We start from the raw sequence: 23,727 nt of genomic DNA on the forward strand, positions 1-23,727 counted from the left end.
CAAAAGTAAATCCTGAAAAGGTATCTACTACAACATGGATAAAAGACAGAGGACCAAAAGATTTATAATGGGTCACATATTTTCACTGGGTCTAAAACCACAAGTATTGTTCTCTGGAGGGAATGTAGGAGCGTGGAAAGGAAGAAAAGCTATACAGGTTTTTACTATATTCCTAGCTTCCTATTTTGTTATCCCAAACTACAAATGTAAAGCTGAAACAGACTGATGATATTGAGAATGAGATTCTTGGGCTATCTTAAATAAAGAAGTATTGGCTAACATAGGTAGAAGGTGATCTGCTTTTCAATTTCCTAAAAAAAAATAGGACCTGGAAGTCCACTTTGAGAGTGGACATGCAAGATATATATATTATATATATATATATATATATATATATATATATATATATATATATATATATATATATATATATATATATATCTTACCTGGATTGGAAGCTACAAATTTTATGTAGGCTGTGGAAATTCTTTGTACCACATCTACTGAATTTACATCTTCTGGATAATATGTATGAGCTAGAATGATGAGCTAGAATGATTTCATATGATTCATTCTGCTGAGTGGACTAAAAAGAAGTTCTGACTACTCTCTTTATAGTTAAGTCATGAGAGTACCATAGCAAAAATGTTATGTTTGGACGCATCTGTAAAGATATCTGATCCTTTAAGAGGAACCTCAGAAACTCTTTCTTGTTGTCAATTATGTAATAGCCAGATAATTATTAATGGAGACCCATATGTAAAATTTGGAGGTGTGGCCAAAAAAATATTTGTCACTCTGGGATGGTTTCACAGCATACATTGATTTGTGCATTGGTATAAAAGGTGTATATCTTGTCAGTTCTTATCTCCAATAATTGTACTAATTTGTTAATGTCCTTTAATAAAATTCTAGCCACAAGTGCAGGGTAAGGAGTAAGGCTTTGGTCTGGTTGTGCTGGGAGTTTCACCCACTCTATCACACTGTGTCCTTGATAAAGGACTGCTGTGGCTTCCTCTTTTGTAGCAAAAACTGATATTTACAAGGGTTTTTGAGTAACCCATCCAACCACATTGGATAAAACCAGTTCAGCCTCTCTCAAAGCCTCTTGAGCTTCTTTTGCAGGCTGGTATCGTGAGTATAAAGCAGTATCTCTCCTTAAAATATCATATGATGGCTGTATTTGATAGGTGTTTAAGCCTAACACTGGATTCCATTGGATCCATTGGATCCATTGGATATCTCTTATCAATTTCTGAAAATCATCTAAAGTGTTCAACTTCTCTGTTCTTAAAGAAAGCTTTTGTACTGTAAGCACTTTAGGATATACTTCATATCCTAAATAATGAAAAGGAGCATGCTTTTGAATTTTTTCTAATACTATATGCAGTTTGTAGTTCCTTAGTGCTATGATTTTTTGTAGACATACTTCTAATCTTTGGTCCTCAGGTGCATACCCCAAGATATCATTTATGTAATGTAACAACATAACTTTTGGAAATGCTTTTCTTATGAAGTAAGAACAGCAGGAATGTATATTTGAACATAATAGGGCAATATTTCACTCCCTGTGGCAAAACTATCCATTCATATCTTTTATAAGGCTCAGCTAAATTAATGCTGGGCAATGAAAAAGCAAATCTTTTCATATCCTCCTTATCTAGAGGGATAGAATAGAAACAGTCCTTATATCTATAACAAAAAGAGGCCATTCTCTCTCTCTCTCTCTCTCTCTCTCTCTCTCTCTCTCTCTCTCTCTCTCTCTCTTTTACAATAAGATTTATTTAGAGTTAAATAATTATTTAAGCCAGAGGGGTTAAAGGTTTGGTTTTACCTCAAGCTTTCTCTTTCTTTTTAAATAACTTTTTATTGACAGAACCCATGCCAGGGTAATTTTTTACAGCATTCTCCATTGCACTCACTTCTGTTCCAATTTTTCCCCTCCCTCCTTCCACCCCCTCCCCCAGATGGCAAGCAATCCTTTACATGTTAAATGGGTTACAGTATATCCTAGATATATTATGTGTGTGCAGAACTGAACAGTTCTCTTGTTGCACAGGGAGAATTTGATTCAGAAGGTATAAATAACCTGGGAAGAAAAACAAAAATGCAAGCTGTTTATATTCACTTCCCAGTGTTCTTTCTTTGGGTGTAGCTGCTTCTGTCCATCCTTGATCAATTGAAACTGAATTAGCACTCTTTATTGAAGAGATCCACTTCCATCAGAATATATCCTCAAACAGTATCATTGTTGAGGTATATAATGATCTCCTGGTTCTGCTCATTTCACTTAGCAATAGTTCATGTAAGTCTCACCAGTCCTCTCTGTATTCATCCTCCTGGTCATTTTTTACAGAACAATAATATGCCATAATGTTCATATACCACAATTTACTTAATCATTCTCCAATTGATGGGCATCCATTCATTTCCAGCTTCCAGCCACTACAAACAGGACTGCCACAAACATTTTGGCACATACAGGTCCCTTTCCCTGATTTAGTATACCTTTGGGGTATAAGCCCAGTAGAAACACTGCTGGATCAAAGGGTATGCACAGTTTGATAAGTTTTGAGCATAGTTTCAAATTGCACTCCAGAATGGCTGGATGAGTTCACAATTCCACCAACAATGTATCAGTGTCCCTGTTTTCTCACGTCCCCTCCAACATTCCACATTATCTTTCCCTGTCACTCTAGCCAATCTGACAGATGTGTAGTGGTATCTCAGAGTTGTCTTAATTTGCATTTCTCTGATTAATAATGATTTGGAGCATATTTTCACATGGCTATACATAGTTTTAATTTCTTCGTCTGAGAATTGTCTGTTCATATCCTTTGACCATTTATCAATTGGAGAATGGTTTGATTTCTTCTAAATTAGAGTCAATTCCCTATATATTTTGGAAATGAGGCCTTTATCAGAACTTTTGATTGTAAAAATGTTTTCACAGTTTATTGTTTCCCTTCTAATCTTGTCTGCATTTGTTTTGTTTGTACAAATTTTTTTCAATTTGATATAATCAAAATTTTCTATTTTTTGGTCAATAGTAATCTCTAGTTCTTCTTTGACCATAAAATCCTCTCTGTTCCACAGGTCTGAGATGTAAACAATCCTATGATCTTCCAGTTTATTTATAATCTCATTCTTTGTGCCTAGGTCATAAACCCATTTTGACCTTATCTTGATGTACGGTGTTAAGTGTGGGTCCATGCCTAGTTTTTGCCATACTAATTTCCAATTTTCCCAGCAATTTTTGTCAAATAATGCATTCTTATACCAAAAACTGGGGTCTTTGGATTTGTCAAACACTAGATTATTAAAGTTATTGGCTGTTATGTCCTTTGAATTTAACTTATTCCATTGATCAACTAGTCTATTTCTTAGCCAATACCAGATGGTTTTAGTAACTGCTGCTTTATAATATAGAGATCTGGTACAGCTGGCCCACCTTCGTTTGATTTTTTTTTTTTTCATTAATTCCCTTGAAATTCTTGACCTTTTGTTTTTCCATATGAACTTTGTTGTTATTTTTTCTAGGTCATCAAAATAGTTTTTTGGGAGTCTGATTGGTACAGTGCTAAATAAATAGATTAGTTTAGGTAGTATTGTCATCTTTATTATATTTGCTCACCCAATCCAAGAGCATTTAATATTTTTCCAGTTGGTTAGATCAGACTTAATTTGTGTGGTAAGTGTTTTGTAGTTTTGTTCATAAATTTTCTGATTTTCACTTGGCAGATAGATCCCTAAATATTTTATACAATCCATAGTTACTTTAAATGCAATTTCTCTTTGTAACTCAAATTGTTGGGTTTTGTTAGTGATACATAAGAATGCTGATGACTTATGTGGGTTTATTTTGTATCCTGCAACTTTGCTAAAGGTTTAGATTGTTTCCAATAACTTTTTAGTAGAGTCTCTGGGGTTCTCTAAGTATACCATCATATCATCAGCAAAGAGTGATAATTTGGTTTCCTCATTGCCTATTCTTATTGCTTTAATCTCTTTCTCAACTCTTGTTGCCAAAGCTAGCTTTTCTAATACAATATTAAATAGTAATGCTGATAGTGGGCAACCTTGTTTCACTCCTGGTCATATTGGGAATGGTTGCAGTTTGTCCCCATTGCATATGATGCTTACTGCTGATTTTAAATAGATGCTACTGATTATTTTAAGGAAAAGTCCATTTATTCCTATGCTCTCAAGAGTTTTTAATAGGAATGGATTTGGATTTTATCAAATGCTTTTTCTGCAACTATTGAGATGATCATACAGTTTTTGTTAATTTGATTATTAATATGGCCAGTTATTCCGATAGTTTTCCTAATATTGAACCAGCCCTGCATTCCTGATATAAATCCTACTTCATCGTGGTGTATTTTCCTGGGGATGATTGTCTGTAGTCTATTTGCTAATATTATATTTAAGATTTTAGCATCAATATTCATGAGGGAGATTGATCTATAATTTTCTTTCTCTGTTTTCAACCTACATGGTTTAGTTATCAGTACCATATCTGTGTCATAAAAGGAATTTGGTAGGACTCCTTCATTCCCTGTTTTTTCAAATAGTTTATAAAACATGGGAGCTAATTGTTCTTTGAATGTTTGGTAGAATTCACATGCAAATCCCGGGAATTTTTTTTAGGAAGTTGATTAATAGCTTGTTCTATTTCTTTTTCTGAAATGGGACTATTTAAGCAATTTACTTCCTCCTCTGATAATCTGGGAAACCTATATTTTTGGAGGTAGTCATCCATTTCATTTAGGTTATCAAATTTATTGACATAAATTTGGGCAATGTAACCCCTTATTATTTCTTTAATTTCCTCTTCATTGATGGAAAGTTCTCCATTTTCATTTTTAAGACTACTAATTTGATGTCCCTCTCTCCTTTTTCTAATCAGATTTACCAAAGGTTTATCAATTTTATTCTTTTTTTCATAAAACCAACTCTTAGTTTTATTTATTAGTTCAATCGTTTTTTTTTAACATTCTATATTATTAATTTCTCCTTTTAATTTTAGAATTTCGAGTTTAGTAATTGATTGGGGGTTGTTAATTTGATCTTTTTCTAGCTTTTTAAGTTGCAGGCCCAATTCATTGATCTTTTCTTTCTCTATTTTATTCAAGAAAGCCTCTCAGGATATAAAATTTCCCCTTATTACCACTTTGGCTGCATCCCATAAATATTGGTATGATGTCTCACCATTGTCATTATCTTGAGTGAAATTATTAATTGTGTCTATAATTTTCTGTTTCACCCAATCTTTCTTCAAGATGAGATTACTTAATTGTGGTATATGAATGTTATGGATTATTATTGCTCTGTAAGGAATGACCAGCAGGATGAATACAGAGAGGCTTGGAGAGACCTACATGGACTGAAGCTAAGTAAGATGAGCAGAACCAGGAGATCATTATACACTTCGACAATGATATTGTATGAGGATATATTCTGATGGAAGTGGATTTCTATGACAAAGAGACCTAACTGAGTTTCAATGGATAAATGATGGGCAGAAACAGCTACACCCAAAGAAGGAACAATGGGAAATGAATGTGAACTATTTGCATTTTTGATTTTCTTCCCCAGTTATTTTTACCTTCTGAATCCAATTCTCCCTGTGCAACAGGAGAACTGTTCGGTTCTGCAAATATGTATTGTATCTAGGATATACTGCAACATATTTAACATATATAGGACTGTTTGCCATCTTGGGGGGGGTGGAGGGAAGGAGGGGAAAAAACAAAACATAAGAGAGTGCAAGGGATAATGTTGTAAAAAAATTATCCTGGCATGGATTCTGTCAATACAAAGTTATTATTAAATAAAATAAAATTTAAATTAAAAAAAAAAAAAAAAGATGAGATTACTTGGTTTCCAATTACTTTTTGGTCTATTTACACCTAACTTTTTTGTTGAATGTATTTTTTATTGCATTGTGATCTGAAAAGAAAGCATTTACTATTTCTGCCTTCCTGCAATTAATTTTGAGGTCTTAATGTCCTAATATATGGTCAATTTTTCTGTAGGTTCCATGAACTGCTAAGAAGAAAGTGTACTCCTTTCTGTCACCATTCAGTTTTCTCCAGAGATCTCTCATACCTAAATTTTCTAATATTCTATTTACCTATTTAATTTCTTTCTTATTTGTTTTGTGATTTGATTTATCTAAATCTGAGAGTGCAAGATTGAGATCTCCTGCTATTACAGTTTTGCTGTCTATTTCTTCTCGCAACTCTCTTAACTTCTCTTTTAGGAAGTTAGATGCTATACCACTTTGTGCATATATGTTTAACACTGATATTGCTTCATTGTCTATAGTACCCTTTAGCAAGATATAGTTTCCTTCCTAATCTTTTTTTAATTAGATCAGTTTTTGCTTTTGCTTGATCTGAGATAAGGATGGCTACGCCTGCTTTTTTTGACTTCACCTGAAGCATAATAGATTCTGCTCCAGCCTTTTACCTTTACTCTGTATGTATCTCCCTGTTTTAAATGTGTTTCCTGTAAACAACCTATTGTAGGGTTCTGACTTTTGATCCAGTCTGCTATCCGCCTCCTCTTTATGGGAGAGTTCATCCCATTTACATTTACAGTTAAAATTACTAATTCTGTATTTCCTGCCATCCTAATATCCCCAGATTATACTTTTCTTTTTCTTGCCCTCCTTCCCTTCTTCCCTAGTATTAAACTTATTGGTCCCACTTGCATCATGCAGCTCTCCCTCTTTAGTATCCCTTTCTCCTCCCTTTGAATCTCTTCCCCTTTCTTGTATCCTACCCTTATTACTCTTTTTCCTTTTCCCTTTTCCTCTTCCACTTTTTAATGAAGTGAGAGAAGAATCTCTGTAAAACAAATATGTCAATTATTTCCTCTTTGAGCCAACTCTGATGAGAGTAGGATTCATACAATGTTCCTCCCCCTCTCTAAGTTCCCTCAGATATGATAGGTTTCCTTTGCCTCATCGTCACATGTAGTTTCCCTCTTTTTATCTCCCTTTTTCCCTTTTTCTGACACTACCCCCTTTCCATTTCTACTTCCCTTTTTTATGTTATATCAGGAAAATCAAATTATACATATGGTTTTTGTGTATATCCACAATAGAAATATAGTTCTCAGGAATTCCTTTTACCTTTTTCTATTTCTTTTGAATCCTGTTGTTGGAGATCAAATTTTTTGTTTAAGTCTGGTTTTTTCCTTAGAAACAAAAGGAATTTCTCTATTTCATTAAATATCCATCTTCTTCCATGGAAAAAAATACTCAGCTTACCTGGATAGTTTATTCTTTGCTGTATTCTAAGCTCTTTTGCCTTTCGGAATATCTGCTTCCAGGCCCTTCGATCCTTTAATTTTGAGGCAGCCAGATCTTGAGTGACCCTTATTGTGGTCCCTCCATATTTGAATTGTTTTTTCCTGGCTGCTTGTAATATTTTTTCTTTGGTCTGAAAATTCTGAAATTTGGCCATGATATTCCTCGGAGTCTTTATTTTAGGGTCTTTTTCAGAAGGTGTTCGATGGATTCTTTCAATGTCTATTTTACCTTCAGGTTCTATTACTTCTGGACAGTTCTCTTTGAGGATTTCCTGTAAAATAGTATCTAGGCTCTTTTTTTTCATCATAATTTTCAGGTAGTCCAATGATCCCCTGGTTATCTCTCCTAGATCTATTTTCCAGGTCTGTTGTTTTTCCAAGTAAATATTTAACATTTTTTCCCAATCTTTCATTTTTTTTGGTTTTGCTTGACTGATGCTTGATGTCTCAATGAATCAATCATTTCTATTTGTTCAGTTCTGATTTTTAGTGAGTTATTTTCTTCATTAGCTTTTTTTTTAACTTCTTTTTGTATATTTCCAATTGAGTTGTTTTGCTCTATGGAATTTGTTTCCATTTCACTATTTTTTTTAGTGAGTAATTTTCTTTTTCCATTTCACAAATTCTGTTTCTCTGTACTTCTTGGGAGTTTTTTACATTTTCCAATTCACATTTCAGTTCTTTTTCACCTTTATCAATTTTTTTTTTTAGTGAGTTATATGCCTTTTCTGCACTCTATTCCATAGCTTCTCTTTACTTTCCCCATTTCTCTTCTAGTTCTCTTTTAAGATTTTTAATAGTCTCCTCTAGAAGAGTCTTTAGTATTGGGAGCCAACAATTGTCTGGAGACTTTCTGCTATTAGTTTCTTCAGGGTTGAACAGCTGTTCTTTTTCTGTATAGAAACTATCAATAGTTCTTTTGATTTTTTACTCATTTTGTTAAAACCTGTAGGGTCTGCCTTCAGAGCCAAGAGGTTACCAGGTTCCTCTGCAGAGGCAATGAAAGGTGTATGGATGGGTAACTGTCTTGCCAGCTGGCTACAAAAAGCATCGAGGTACTGGAATGCTCTGGGAAAGAGTTCCCCATCTGGGAGTAAGTCAGGCCTGCAGAGCCAAGCTAGGAAAATGCCATGCAAAGAATCCCTGCTGTGTGAGATGACAACTGCCCTGATGCTAGACACTGATCAGTGAGAGTTTCACTACCCCAAGCCAAAGCCTGCCCTGGGGCTGTGGGTATTAGCAGTTGAGCAGTGAATGGTTTTGCAGGGACTAGAAGTGTATGCCCAGGTAGCAAAGTCTGCTGTTCTATTGCCCCAGGCCGAGACCCCCATTGTGCTGATTAGAGACTGCCCAGGCTGTGCCCCACTGCCGTGCAGATTTGTAACTGCCCCCCTCCTCTTCCCCCTCCCCCTGCAAAAGCCCTGAACTACAGAATGTGGGTGCAGGGCTGCGTTAAAGTCTGCCTGAGTCACTTCTGGGTTTGAGTGGTTACAGCCAGATCTTGTTAGGTTCTGGCATTTTTTAGAGTTCCCTCTTGTTTTTGGCTTTCATTTCTCTGCCAGTTTACAGCTTTGTAATCAAGGCAGAGCAGTTAGCCTATAGCAGAGCCATCTCTATAACTTCTCTAGCCACAGAGATCATCCCCACCCCTGCTCTGCTCAGGATGCTAGCCTCTCGCTGCCTGAGCTAGTCTGTTCCTGGCCCCTCAGGACAAACTTTTCCTGGTGATATTCCAGATTGACTTCGGCTGGTAAATTGTAGTGCTTCTAATCTTCATGAATTTAAGCAGTGAAGAGCTATTTTTGAGTCTGAATTAAATAGTTGGTTATGAGGGGAATGAGAGGAGCTTAGAGAGTCGTGTGTGCTTTCTCCGCCATCTTGGCTCCGCCCTCCACCCCCCCCCCAACACACAGAGAGCCCATTCTCTAGTCAACTGAGTAGGAGATGGAAGTCCAGGCTGAAGAGTTCCAATAGTTTCCATCTGTATATTTAATTTTCTTAAATCAGTTAACATCCTCCATTTTCCAGATTACTTTCTAACAATAAATACAGGGGAATTCCAAAGACTTAGAGAAGAGTGTAAATATCATTGGTCAAGTTGCTCCTATACTATAAATGTAGAGGGCTGGAACTCTGGAGAAATATACTTGAAACAAGGTATTAACTCAATGGAATTGAAGAAATAATGGTTCTCTAGTTCACATGTATCTAGTATGATATAATGATATAATCATTTTAGTTTGATATAATGATGTAATCACTCCAGATACTGTAATGACGTAATTGTAATAGGGTATTTAAGAGCTAAGAGAACTGTGTACAAAGTCTGACTCAGATTGAGACTGGTTGAGACTGGCAGACTGTTAGACTGCTGGAAGAGACTGGGTCAGACTATGATAGACACAGACTGTGAAGGGGATAATAAAGACTTTGCCCTCTATTCTTGACAATCCTCGTGGTGACTATCTTCCTGAGACTAAGGTCTGTCTGGAGGACCACCAGAAAACTAGCCCAAACATTACAATATCTAATAAAGCCTGATTGTTTTTCACTTGTTAAGGGCCACTGTTTTATGCATATTGGTGTATTAGTTTTCCATAAATGGGAACAGATGAGAGGCCTTCTACAGAAGCCCTGCCTAAAAAGCCAAAGTATTCAATTATAATCCTAATTGTTGTAAAATGTCTCTTCTCTATAAACTGATGGGGATTTTTTCTACTACAAAAGAAGTAAAAACTCCTATATCACCTTCAAATATTCATCTCAAAAAAGTAGCATTAATTTCAGCTGTTATTGATCTTCCTATAGCAGACATACAGGTGTCTGCCTTAATCTTTGGCCAATGATTGGTAAATTGGCATCTCTAATGACTATACAATCTGCACCCATGTCTACCAACCCTTTTAATGGTATGCCAGTTACATAGATAGTGAGTACAGGATGATCAGCTGTAACAGCTACAGAGTGGAATATCCCTGGAACCTGTTGTTGGGAGTCAAAATCTGAATAAATATCACCATGTTGCCTATTAGGAGAATGTATAAGTAAACCTGATGCTGATACTTCTCCTGTGTAATAAGTCACACATTGTCTACATGTATTAGTGACTGGGATATTGCTATATATTCCCCAATTTCCCAATCAGTTTTTGTATGGATAGACACTGTTTGGTAAGCACTCTCAGGAGGTGAAATCGTCAAGCCTACAATGCCTGGAGACAAAGGATCTCTAGGCTGGACAGGGACAAATTTCACCTCTCCAGGGGATATCTCAGTAATCCCAGCTGCATACAACTTCATTCTCCCCAATTGCAATCCCTTTCTCCCATCAGGTTGCTTCCTGGATGATTTATCATATAGAAGCACTGAACTTCTGATGACTCTCTGGGTGTAACATGCTGCCATCTTGTTTCAAGTGTTTTTTGTCTGGAACCCTGTAGCTGAGCCCTACTTCCGGTTTCCCTGATTCAATCTACATTCTGATACCCAGTGGAAGCTTCTATTGCATTTTGGACATATGATTTTGAGTCTTGTTCTCCCACCCTGTTTTCACGCTTTCATATGCCTCACTTTACCACACTGAAAGCTTTGACAAGTCTTTCTGGAAGTCTCTTCCCAAAAGGGCCCCTGCCTTTTCATGTTCAGATCTTAAGAAGTCTGCATCATAGCCTAGGTATTATAAGTATTTGTGCCCACTGTGGCACCGCGTCTTATGATCTCATCTAAAGGAACATCTTTGTGTAGTCCTAATATAATTCTTCTACAGACCTCATTACCATTTTCCTTAGCAAGTTGTCTTATTGTAATTTCTGTTGCTATATTTTCACCAATAGTTCATATGACAGCTGTCCGCAGATATCCCACAAAATGAGCAAAGGGTTCATTTGGAACTTGCACTATTTTTGTGAAGGCTTCTCCTCTTTCTTGAGTTCCTGGGACGGTGCTCCAGTCTTTGATAGCAGCAGCAGCAGCAATTTGCTCATATGCTGCTATAGGGTAATTAATCTGTGCTAAAGTGCATAAAGACCTAAACCTGCTAGTTGATCAGAGGTGACTGGTATATTAAGTCCAGGTTGCCTATTTCATTGGGCTTGTAGTCTACAGAGTTCACTATACTCAGAATGCCACAATAAGTTTTAACCATGTTCTATACATGTCTTTGATATAGATTTCCAATCACTAGGGCTTAAAATTTCATAAGGCAAATTCTCTAATACCATCTTAACATAAGACAACGTAGAATGCATAAAGAATGCAAACCTTTTGCAGATCTTAGATAATTTCCAAATTAAAAGGACTGTATCTTCTTCTTTCTTGACTTGAATAGTCAAACTCTTCAATCACAGGGTATGTTTTTATTCTTAAATCAGATATGTATTCTGTCCCTCCTCTTTAGCTTTAACTAGTGTCTTTTGTAATTGTGACATAGGGGGTGGACAAAGCTGCTGCATGGATGGTGCTGATAGTGTCACTGCCTTTCCCAGTCCTCCTCTTCCTTCCATTCATGAAAATGAAATTGAGTGAGGAGGGTCATGAGATGGGGAATGCCTTAAGGACTCCTTCTGAGAAGCACCACATGCCTTAATTTCATCAGCACCGTACTTAACTCTTTGCTTGTCCAATTCTTCATGCTTTTCAGCTGCTTTGTAAGTACCACCCCCCTCCTGCTCTTTCTCATTTTTTTTCCTAATTTAAATCTTGTGGGATTCTTTAAAGCCTTTTGTATTATGTTATATGTATAGAATGTTTCCTCAGGAATTGAATCAGGATCATTATGTTCATAATATTCATATAGTTGCTCTCCCACTTAATGCCCACATATCTGGCTCTAATTTTTCTTACTTAGAGAATCAAGGAGATGTGAACTTTAATATTTCTAAAGTCCAATGATCTGCTCCCAAGTTACCAACAAACCTTGTTTCTTTATTAACCTAACTATGCTTGCTACATCTCTTGGGGTGGGGAAGGCTCTTTTCTTAGTATTTGCCCCATTTCAGCTGAACAATTAAAGTGGCTATTTCACTCACCCTATTTCTGGGTCACAGGGATTTCTCCACTGAACTTAAAATCATGTCAGTCAAGCTGCTGAGAGTAGATCCTTACATCCAAAGCCTCAAAATGTAGTGTGCTTCTTTCAGTGCCCCATGTTCAGAGGCCAAAATGTAACGTCCAGGTTAGCTTTCAGGAGATCCTGCAGACAGGCTTTGGTCTCAGCAGGGTAATCACCATAAGGATAGTCAGGAATAGAATCTAAAGTCTTTATTGTCTCCTTCACAGTCTGTGTCTGTCACAGTCTGTGTCTGCCACAGTCTATCTCCTTCACAGTCTGTCCCAGTCTGACTGACTGTGTCCCCAATTCTTTCAGCCCTTAAATATCCTATTACAATTACATCATTACAGACTTCCACTTAAGATGGCAGAGAGGAGGCACATAGCTGTGTAGCTCCACGCTCTCTCTCACTATCCATTTCATTACAAGCCTCTGAATTAATGCTTGACTGAAAAAAAAAAAAACCACAAATAGTTACCAAGAGAAGCTATCCTTGAGATTCGCCAAGAAAGGTCTGTCTTTACTGGAGGGCTGGGATGGTTTTAGATCAGGCGCCGGCGGCAGGCAGCAACAGTGAGAGCATGGGAGCAGATTGGAGAGGGGGTGGGAAGTGATCGCAGCCATCTCTGCGGGGAGAGCTTCGCTACAGGATTAGATACTTTGCTCCGGCAGCAAGTCAGCAGCCCAACAGAGAAGCAAAAAAAAACACCGGGGGTGAAGAATACAACCCCAAACAGCTGGAATCTCTCGGGACCTGGCCGCCCCCTTCTCCCCCCCCCCCCCCCCCCACAGTGACTCAGCACGCTCTGGGATCTCAGAGCGAAGGTGCAGCACAGTCGGGCAAGTGCCTCACTGCTGCCCCCTGCAGTCTGGAGAGGAAGGTCGGTAACACACCCAGCCCCTCCCCCAAAGAAAGACCCCAGTTTTTTCTGTTTTTCTTTGCTAGTTTGTCTTTGATTCTTAGACAGAATGAGCAAGAAACTGAAGAGGACTTTAACCCTTGACAGTTTCTATACAGATAGAGAGCAGACTCTAAATCCTGAGGAGACTAAAAACAAACAGTCCCCAGGTGAATCCCCAAAGGAGGAGATCATCTGTTCCTCAGCACAGATGAACCTCATGGAAGTAATTAAAAAGGCTCTCACAAGGGAGCTTGAAGAAAAATGGGAAAAGGAGAGGGAGGCTTGGCAAAAGAGCCTGGAGAAGTCAGTTAAAGAGAGAGTGGAAAAAGAAGTAAAATCCTTGAAAAATGGGATTGGTGAACTGGAAAACAAAATTGGCGAAATGGAAAAAAATTCCACAGAACAAAAGAACTCAATGGGACAATTACAAAAAGATTTTTAAAAAGTGAGTGAAGAAAATACTTCACTGAAAATCAGAATTGAACAATTGGAAGTGAATGACTCGAGGAGACAAGAAGAATCAGTCAAGCAAATCCAAAAAAATCAAACAATGGAAAAGAATGTGAAATACCTTCTGGGGAAGACAACAGACCTGGAAAACAGATCCAGGAGAGACAATCTGAGAATCATTGGACTTCCAGAAAAACATGATGAAAAAAAGAGCCTGGACACTATTTTCCAGGAAATTATCAAAGAGAACTGCCCAGAAGTCATAGGAACAGAGGAAACAATAAACATTGAAAGGATTCATCAATCACTCACTGAAAGGGATCCTAAAATCAAAACACCAAGAAATATAGTGGGCAAATGCCAGAACCCTCAGACGAAGGAAAAAATATTGCAAGCGGCTAGAAAAACCCAATTCAAGTATCAAGGAGCCACAATAAAGATCACCCAGGATCTGGCAGCATCCACATTAAAAGATCGAAGGGCCTGGAATATGATATTCCGAAAGGCTAAGGAACTTGGTATGCAACCAAAAATAACTTACCCAGCGAGAATGAGCATCTTTTTCCAGGGAAGAAGATGGACATTCAACGAAGTAAGCGAATTTCATCTATTTCTGATGAAAAAGCCAGAACTTAACAAAAAGTTTGATCTACAAATATAGAACTCAAGAGAAATCTTTTTTTTTTTTAATTTTTTATTTAATAATTACATTATATTGACACTCATTTCTGTTCCGATTTTTTTTCCCCTCCCTCCCTCCACCCCCTCCCCTAGATGGCAAGCAGTCCTTTATATGTTGGATATGTTGCAGTATATCCTAGATACAATATATGTTTGCAGAACCGAACAGTTCTCTTGTTGCGTAGGGAGAATTGAATTCAGAAGGTATAAATAATCCAGGAAGAAAAACAAAAATGCAGATAGTTCACATTCGTTTCCCAGTGTTCTTTCTTTGGGTGTAGCTGCTTTTGTCCGTCATTTATCAATTGAAACTCAGGTCTCTTTGTCAAAGAAATCCACTTCCATCAAAATATGTCCTCATACAATATCGTTGTCGAAGTGTATAATGATCTCCTGGTTCTGCTCATTTCACTTAGCATCAGTTCATGTAGGTCTCTCCAAGCCTCTCTGTATTCATCCTGCTGGTCATTTCTTACAGAACAATAATATTCCATAACATTCATATACCACAATTTACCCAGCCATTCTCCAATTGATGGGCATCCATTCATTTTCCAGTTTCTAGCCACTACAAACAGGGCTGCTACAAACATTTTGGCACATACAGGTCCCTTTCCCTTCTTTAGTATTTCTTTGGGATATAAGCCCAATAGAAACACTGCTGGATCAAAGGGTATGCACATTTTGATAATTTTTTGGGCATAAAGAGAAATCTAAAAAGATAAAGATTAATCTTGGGAACTATATTTTGACTATATAGATGTATAAAGAATACATGTATAACTTGTTCTAGAAATTGATGTGGAAAGGACATTGTACAGGAAAAAGGGTAAAGTGGGGGTAGTACATCTCATGAAGAGGCATAGGAAACCTATTATATCTAAGACAAAGAATGGAGGGGGATGAATATAGTGGGTATCTTACTGCCTTCAGAATTGGCTTTAAGTGAAAAATCTTAAGACATATTCAATCTATGGTGAAACTTCTCCCACCTCATTGAAAAGTGAGAAGGGAAAAGTGAAAAGGGAAGGAATAAGCTAAGCAGAAGGGAATATGGAAACTGGGAGGGAAAGGGGTAAGATAGGGGGAGGAACTCTAAGGCAGGGGAGGGCTACTAAAAAGGGAGGGCTGTGAGAAGCAAGTGGTGCTCACAAGCTTAATACTGGGAAAGGGGGAAAGGGGAAAGAAGGGAGAAAAGCATAAACCAGGGTTAACAAGATGGCAAGTAATACAGAATTGGTCATTCTAACCATAAATGTGAACGGGGTAAACTCCCCCATAAAGAGGAAGCGGTTAGCAGAATGGATTAAAAGTCAGAATCCTATAATATGTTGTTTACAGGAAACACACCTGAAATGGGGAGATGCATGCAGGTTAAAGGTAAAAGGTTGGAGCAAAATCTACTATGCTTCAGGTGAAGTCAAAAAAGCAGGGGTAGCCATCCTGATCTCAGATCAAGCTAAAGCAAAAATTGATCTAATTAAAAGAGATAAGGAAGGACACTATATCTTGCTAAAGGGTAGCATGGATAATGAAGCACTATCTATATTAAACATATATGCACCAAGTGGTGTAGCATCTAAATTCTTAAAAGAGAAATTAAGAGAGTTGCAAGAAGAAATAGACAGTAAAACTATAATAGTGGGAGATCTTAACCTTGCACTCTCAGAATTAGATAAATCAAACCACAAAATAAATAAGAAAGAAGTCAAAGAGGTAAATAGAATATTAGAAAAGTTAGATATGATAGATCTCTGGAGAAAATGTAATGGAGACAGAAAGGAATACACTTTCTTTTCAGCACTTCATGGAAGCTATACAAAAATTGACCATATATTAGGACATAAAAACCTCAAACTCAAATGCAGTAAGGCAGAAATAGTAAATGCATCCTTTTCAGACCACGATGCAATGAAAATTATACTCAACAAAAAACCAGGGGGAAGTAGACCAAAAAATAATTGGAAACTAAATAATCTCATACTAAAGAATGATTGGGTGAAACAGCAAATCATAGACATAATTAATAACTTCACCCAAGAAAACGATAATAATGAGACATCATACCAAAATGTATGGGATGCAGCCAAAGTGGTAATAAGGGGAAATTTCATATCTCTAGAGGCCTATTTGTATAAAATAGAGAAATAGAAGGTCAATGAATTGGGTTTGCAACTAAAAATGCTAGAAAAAGAACAAATTAAAAACCCCCAGTCAAACACTAAACTTGAAATTCTAAAAATAAAAGGAGAGATCAATAAAATTGAAAGTAAAAAAACTATTGAATTAATTAATAAAACTAAGAGTTGGTTCTATGAAATAACCAACAAAATAGACAAACCCTTAGTAAATCTGATTTAAAAAAGGAAAGAGGAAAATCAAATTGTTAGTCTTAAAAATGAAAAGGCTGAACTCGCCACTAACAAAGAGGAAATTAGAGCAATAATTAGGAGTTACTTTGCCCAACTTTATGCCAATAAATTCGACAACTTAAATGAAATAGAAAAATACCTCCAAAAATATAGCTTGCCCAAACTAACAGAGGAAGAAGTAAATATCCTAAACAGTCTCATCTCAGAAAAAGAAATAGAACAAACTATCAATCAACTCCCTAAGAAAAAATCCCCAGGACCAGATGGATTTACATGTGAATTCTACCAAACATTTAAAGAACAATTAACTCCAATGCTAAATAAACTATTTGAAAAAATAGGGATTGAAGGAGTCCTACCAAACTCCTTTTATGACACAGACATGGTACTGATACCTAAACCAGGTAGGCTGAAAACAGAGAAAGAAAATTATAGACCAATCTCCCTAATGAATATTGATGCTAAAATCTTAAATAAAATATTAGCAAAAAGATTACAGAAAATCATCACCAGGATAATACACTATGACCAAGTAGGATTTATACCAGGAATGCAGGGCTGGTTCAATATTAGGAAAACTATTAGCATAATTGACTATATCAATAACCAAACAAACAAAAACCATATGATCATCTCAATAGATGCAGAAAAAGCATTTGATAAAATCCAACATCTATTCCTAATAAAAACACTTGAGAGCATAGCAATAAATGGACTTTTCCTTAAAATAGTCAGGAGCATATATTTAAAACCATCAGTAAGCATCATATGCAATGGGGAAAAACTGGAACCTTTCCCAGTAAGATCTGGAGTGAAGCAAGGTTGCTCTCTATCACCATTATTATTTAATATCGTATTAGAAACACTAGCCTATGCAATAAGAGTCAAGAAAGATATTAAAGGAATTAGAGTAGGCAATGAAGAAACCAAACTATCACTCTTTGCAGATGATATGATGGTATACCTAGAGAACCCCAGAGATTCTACTAAAAAGCTATTAGAAATAATTCATAATTTTAGCAAAGTAGCTGGCTACAAAATAAATCCCCATAAATCCTCAGCATTTTTATACATCTCCAACAAAACCCAACAGAAGAGATACAAAGAGAAATTCCATTCAGAATAACTGTTGATACCATAAAATATTTGGGAATCTATCTACCAAAGGAAATTAGGCATGGACCCACACTTAACACCATATACCAAGATAAGATCAAAATGGGTCCATGACCTAGGCATAAAGAATGAGATTATAAATAAATTAGAGGAACTTAGGATAGTTTATCTGTCAGACTTGTGGAGGAGAAAGAAATTTGTGACCAAAGATGAACTAGAGACCATTACTGATCACAAAATAGAAAATTTTGATTATATCAAATTAAAAAGTCTTTGTACAAACAAAACTAATGCAAACAAGATTAGAAGGGAAGCAACAAACTGGGAAAACATCTTCACAGTTAAAGGTTCTGATAAAGGCCTCATTTCCAAAATATATAGAGAACTGACTCAAATTTATAAGAAATCAAGCCATTCTCCAATTGATAAATGGTCAAAGGATATGAACAGACAATTTTCAGAGGATGAAATTGAAACTATTACCACTCATATGAAAGAGTGTTCCAAATCATTATTGATCAGAGAAATGCAAATTAAGACAACTCTGAGATACCACTACACACCTGTCAGATTGGCTAAGATGACAGGAAAAAATAATGATGAATGTTGGAGGGGATGCGGGAAAACTGGGACACTATTGCATTGTTGGTGGAGTTGTGAACGAATCCAACCATTCTGGAGAGCAATCTGGAATTATGCCCAAAAAATTATCAAAATGTGCATACCCTTTGATCCAGCAGTGTTTCTATTGGGCTTATATCCCAAAGAAATACTAAAGAAGGGAAAGGGACCTGTATGTGCCAAAATGTTTGTAGCAGCCCTATTTGTATTGGCTAGAAACTGGAAAATGAATGGATGCCCATCAATTGGAGAATGGCTGGGTAAATTGTGGTATATGAATGTTCTGGAATATTATTGTTCTGTAAGAAATGACCAGCAGGATGAATACAGAGAGGACTGGCGAGACTTACATGAACTGATGCTAAGTGAAATGAGCAGAACCAGGAGATCATTATACACTTCGACAATGATATTGTATGAGGACATATTTTGATAGAAGTGGATTTCTTTGACAAAGAGACCTAACTGAGTTTCAATTGATAAATGACGGACAAAAGCAGCTACACCCAAAGAAAGAACACTGGGAAATGAATGTGAACTATCTGCATTTTTGTTTTTCTTCCCAGGTCATTTATACCTTCTGAATCCAATTCTCCCTATGCAACAAGAGAACTGTTCGATTTTGCAAACATATATTGTATCTAGGATATACTGCAACATATCCAACATATAAAGGACTGCTTGCCATCTAGGGGAGGGGGTGGAGGGAGGGAGGGGAAAAATTGGAACAGAAACGATTGCAAAGGATAATGTTGTAAAAAAAAATTATCCTGGCATGGATTCTGTCAATATAAAGTAATTATTAAATAAAAATTAAAAAAACAAACAAACAAACAAAAAAAAACAATTACACCATTACAGTATATGTAAGTATATGTAAACTAGAGAACCATCATCTCATCAACCACACTGAGTTAATACCTTGTTGTAAATATCCTTAGTTCAAGTATACTTTTTCAGAGTTCAGGCCCTCTATAGCCAACCTTCTCTATGATGTTTGGAAAATATAAAATTATGGTTGTCCCTCGCTTCTATGTTTCTCATCTTAACAATAAGATAAAGTTTTTGCTGATTTTATATTTTTTCAGGCTTTTTGGATTTCTGTTGTGATTACTGTTTTAAACTGGTAAACTTTCTCTAAGTAATAGTGATAATCAATATCATTATACTCTATCTTTTTATAAAATAAAGTATTCATGATACATAGATATGAAATTTCTCAGCAATCATAAATCTTAATTTCTTAGATCAAACATATCTTCCAACTTCCTCAGTAATACCTTCCTCTTTTTCTCTGAAGTCACTGTTTATTTTTATTTGATCTGGAGGATTTTGTCATCATATTTTTCATTGTATTTTTCTCCTTATTTATCCATACAACAGATTTTGTTTCATAAACTAAAATAATCTTCAGGGATTTTTTATATGTTTATTTTGTTTTGCTTGTAATCATTATATGCATTGCAAGGATGTCTCTATTTTATGAATTGTTGTTTTATTTTTCATGAAATGATGTTCTCTCTTTGGAAATATGAAGAAACTAACTCTGGCAATTCTTACCTACTTCACCAAGGAGAATTTTTGGATCTTCCACATATTCGGGTCTTTCTATTACATTTCTTTTTTTTAAAAAAATCAATTATAGCAAGAATAATTCCATATATCTATATATTTACATCTATATCTGTATATCATTTAATTATTAAAAGTGTATAGCAAGCATCCATTCACATGAATAATTTCTGTAGTTAAACTTATGCATGTGGATATTTTAAAAAACTGTGTAGTTTTTAGCTTTACTCAATAATGACTTCCCATTAATTTGTTAACTGCTAGATGAAGTATAACTTCTTTTCATTTTTCCCCAAACAATCTCTTTCAGGTTTCTAAGGAAGTCCTTATAATCCAATCCTTCATGATTCATGATTATATGAACAAGTTCATATTGACCCTTTCTGTAACTGCCAGATTTCACAAATCTTAATTAAATCCTCTCATCATTGGTTAAAGAATTTAGTCTTTGGAGGAATTTTAATTTTTAGAATTATCTACATATCAGAGTTCTTCCATCAATAAAAGAGATATCCATTAATTGAAGTATGACTTGTTCTGTAAGAAATGACAAGCAGGTTCATTTCAGAAAAACCTGGAAAGACTTAAATGAACTGATCAAAAATAAGTCAACAGATGCAAGAGAACATTTTGCACAATAATGGCAATATTGAATAATAAAGAACTGAGAATTCAGTAGTACACTTATTTAAGACAATCCTAAAGGCCTCATGATAAAACATACTCTCCACACCTATATTGTTTTAATATAGCTTAAACTTGCTATTTTTCACTTTCATTGGGCTATTACTACAACTATTATAATTAATAAAGTATTCTTTTACATAGTGATTAACATGGAAATAATTTATGTGATTGAACATATATAACCTACATGTGATTTCTTATCATTTTACAGAGGAAAAGAGGAAATATGGGAAGGAGGGAAGAATAGAACTTGAAGACAAGCTTTTAAAAATGTTAAAATTGTTTTAAAATATAATATGGGGAAATAAAAATATATTAAGAAAAAGAATTTACATCCCTACAAAAAAAGTTTTTCATCCTCTTGGTATTTGTAGTTGAATTGTTAGTATATTTTTTCCTCTACTTTTTTCCCTCCAGCTTCTGTATATATTTCTTGGTATACTGTGCCATGAACTACAAGAAACATTTCCAATAAATGTATCATTTACTATGATAAGTATATTTTACCAATTTGTTCCCTACATAATTTCTGATAGTATCCAATATGTTTTGGACTTCTTGTCACATCATAATACATTGAGTTAATGTTATCAAAGGCAAGGTTTAAATGTACTAGGCACTATTCAAGGAGGAGAAATAATATCTCAAGGATATTCAATGGTTTATATATTATTTATATATAATTATTACATATATAATATATATTACATATATATTATATGCCATATATGGTATATATTATATAAACTATATATAACATATTATATAATATACATAACTTTATCAACTTAGAAATAGATACAAAACATAATTTGGGACACAGATTTTAATAACACCACCTAATGTTATTATTAATACATAATAATTATATTGTATAATGTATAATAAAACTATTAATACAATTACTATTTTCTAAAATAGCTAAACTGTTCCAATGACTTAATTATTCTTAAAATGTGGTAGTCCTTGAAAAACAAGCCAGTATTTTACAATTAAAATAAATTTATTATCAATTATAATGCTTAGATTTAATAAAAAAGTAAGATAAAACAACCCAATATTATATACTTTATAAAGTATATATATAATTAAAGCTGTTCAGTAACAGGTTACTCAATTTTTAACAATAGATTGATTGTCCTATGCCCATAGTCCTCCATGTCAAACAGAATAGTTTTTAAGTCATCACAATCCATAATTTTAAAGCTAACAAATATTGTTGCCAGGACTTCAAATTAAGTGTTGTGACTTTAGTGATTTTTCATCTGCATTTTACTATCTCAATGAGAGTAAAAAAGAATTTCTGATCTCTCCCCCCCAATTATAATTATAGTTCTACAGTATACTCAGTATAATTCCATTTTTTGTATGTCCCCCAAGGATATGTAACATCCTGTAAATGACATAAACCAGAAATAAGAGACAAAGATTGTGATACTGGAAGGAATTAGACACATTTAAATTCTAGTTTCCAGCTGATGGTCTTTAGCCACTTTGACTTTAAAATGCCCATTTTACCTGAATCAGGGAAAAGTATAGTGGAATATAAATAATGTATAGAGTATTTAGGGAAAAAACACAATGTAAATACTTTATAGATCATATGGTAAATAATGTATATACTTAGAAATACAATGTAAATATTTCATGGACTGCTGTGCCACTGCTAAGATGGGGATTAAACCACTATGTTGGGAGAGAACTCTTCCAGACTAAATTCCCCCTGCCCAATGGAATGGTTTTTGTTCTTCTTATCTGATTATTTACATTCATGTTTGATGCTTTAAGTTTCTCTTTCAGAGTTTCTTTGGCAAAGATCTGGCGTGGTTTGTTATTTCTCTATCTGATTTTACAGATGAGAAAACTGAGGCAAACAGAATTAAATGACTTGCCCAGGGTCTCATAGCTAACACATATCTGAGGATATATTTGAACTTGTTTTCCTGCTATGTCTTTGAATATTTGACATGACTTTACATGGCTGAAACAAAAAATTTCAGAAGATCTTAGCATCCTTGCCAATCAGTGTTAAGTTTCAAATTCCAATTTTTCACCCACTAAGGTTTAGGGCAAAACCATATGCTTCCAAGTATAAGTCATATTTTTCTTGTTTCTTTAAAAATATAATGACATATACATACTATATATATATATATAGTATGTATATATATGTATATGTAGAAAAAAAAAACAATTTTGTCATTTCTTTAAAATGAGTTAAGTTTGCCTGTATGTCTAGTATTCCAGCATTCTATTGCATCTTTGTATCCAACATTTTAATATTCAATATCTATTACTAAATTCCCTGTAAAGTGCCAGTAACTGTTCATATGGTATAATTAATGGATAAAATGTGAAGGCCATAATGAGTTTCAGAGACAAGAACAATGAGCACACAGATCATCAGCTGCAATTCACCAGGGGTTGGATGTGAACATTCTCTCCTCAAATGTTCAGTGTTTCAATGAGAGAAGCAGCTGGATATGGGACAAAACAGAACAGAAAATACAATGATCCTTGTCTGACCCTTAAAAAGCCAGAGAGGCCAGTAGAGTGTTTCATATTATTCTATTTACCTGTTTTGCATCTTTTACAGAGTATCACTACCTCTTTTTTATGCTGTTCTCTCTTCCTCCCTCTCTCCTTGCTCCTCCCTGTTTCCCTCTCCCTTTCCCTTTCTCTCTCTCTCCCCTCTTTCTCCCTTTCTTTTTCCTCTCTCTCTCTCTCTCTCTCTCTCTCTCTCTCTCTCTCTCTCTCTCTCTGTCTCTTGTCTCTGTCTCTGTCTGTCTCTATCTGTCTCTCTGTGTCTGTGCCAGCACCTTTAAATGTTGAATAATGCGTCTAAATACAAGATTCCTTGCAGTCTAGAGAGTTAATTTTTATAAAGTCAGATACTTTTTAATTCTTTATTTTACATGTGATGAAACTAAGGCACAGAAAATTAAAATGACTAGGTC

Source organism: Antechinus flavipes, chromosome 6 (genome assembly GCF_016432865.1).
Source record: "Antechinus flavipes isolate AdamAnt ecotype Samford, QLD, Australia chromosome 6, AdamAnt_v2, whole genome shotgun sequence".
Taxonomy (NCBI): Eukaryota; Metazoa; Chordata; class Mammalia; order Dasyuromorphia; family Dasyuridae; genus Antechinus; species Antechinus flavipes.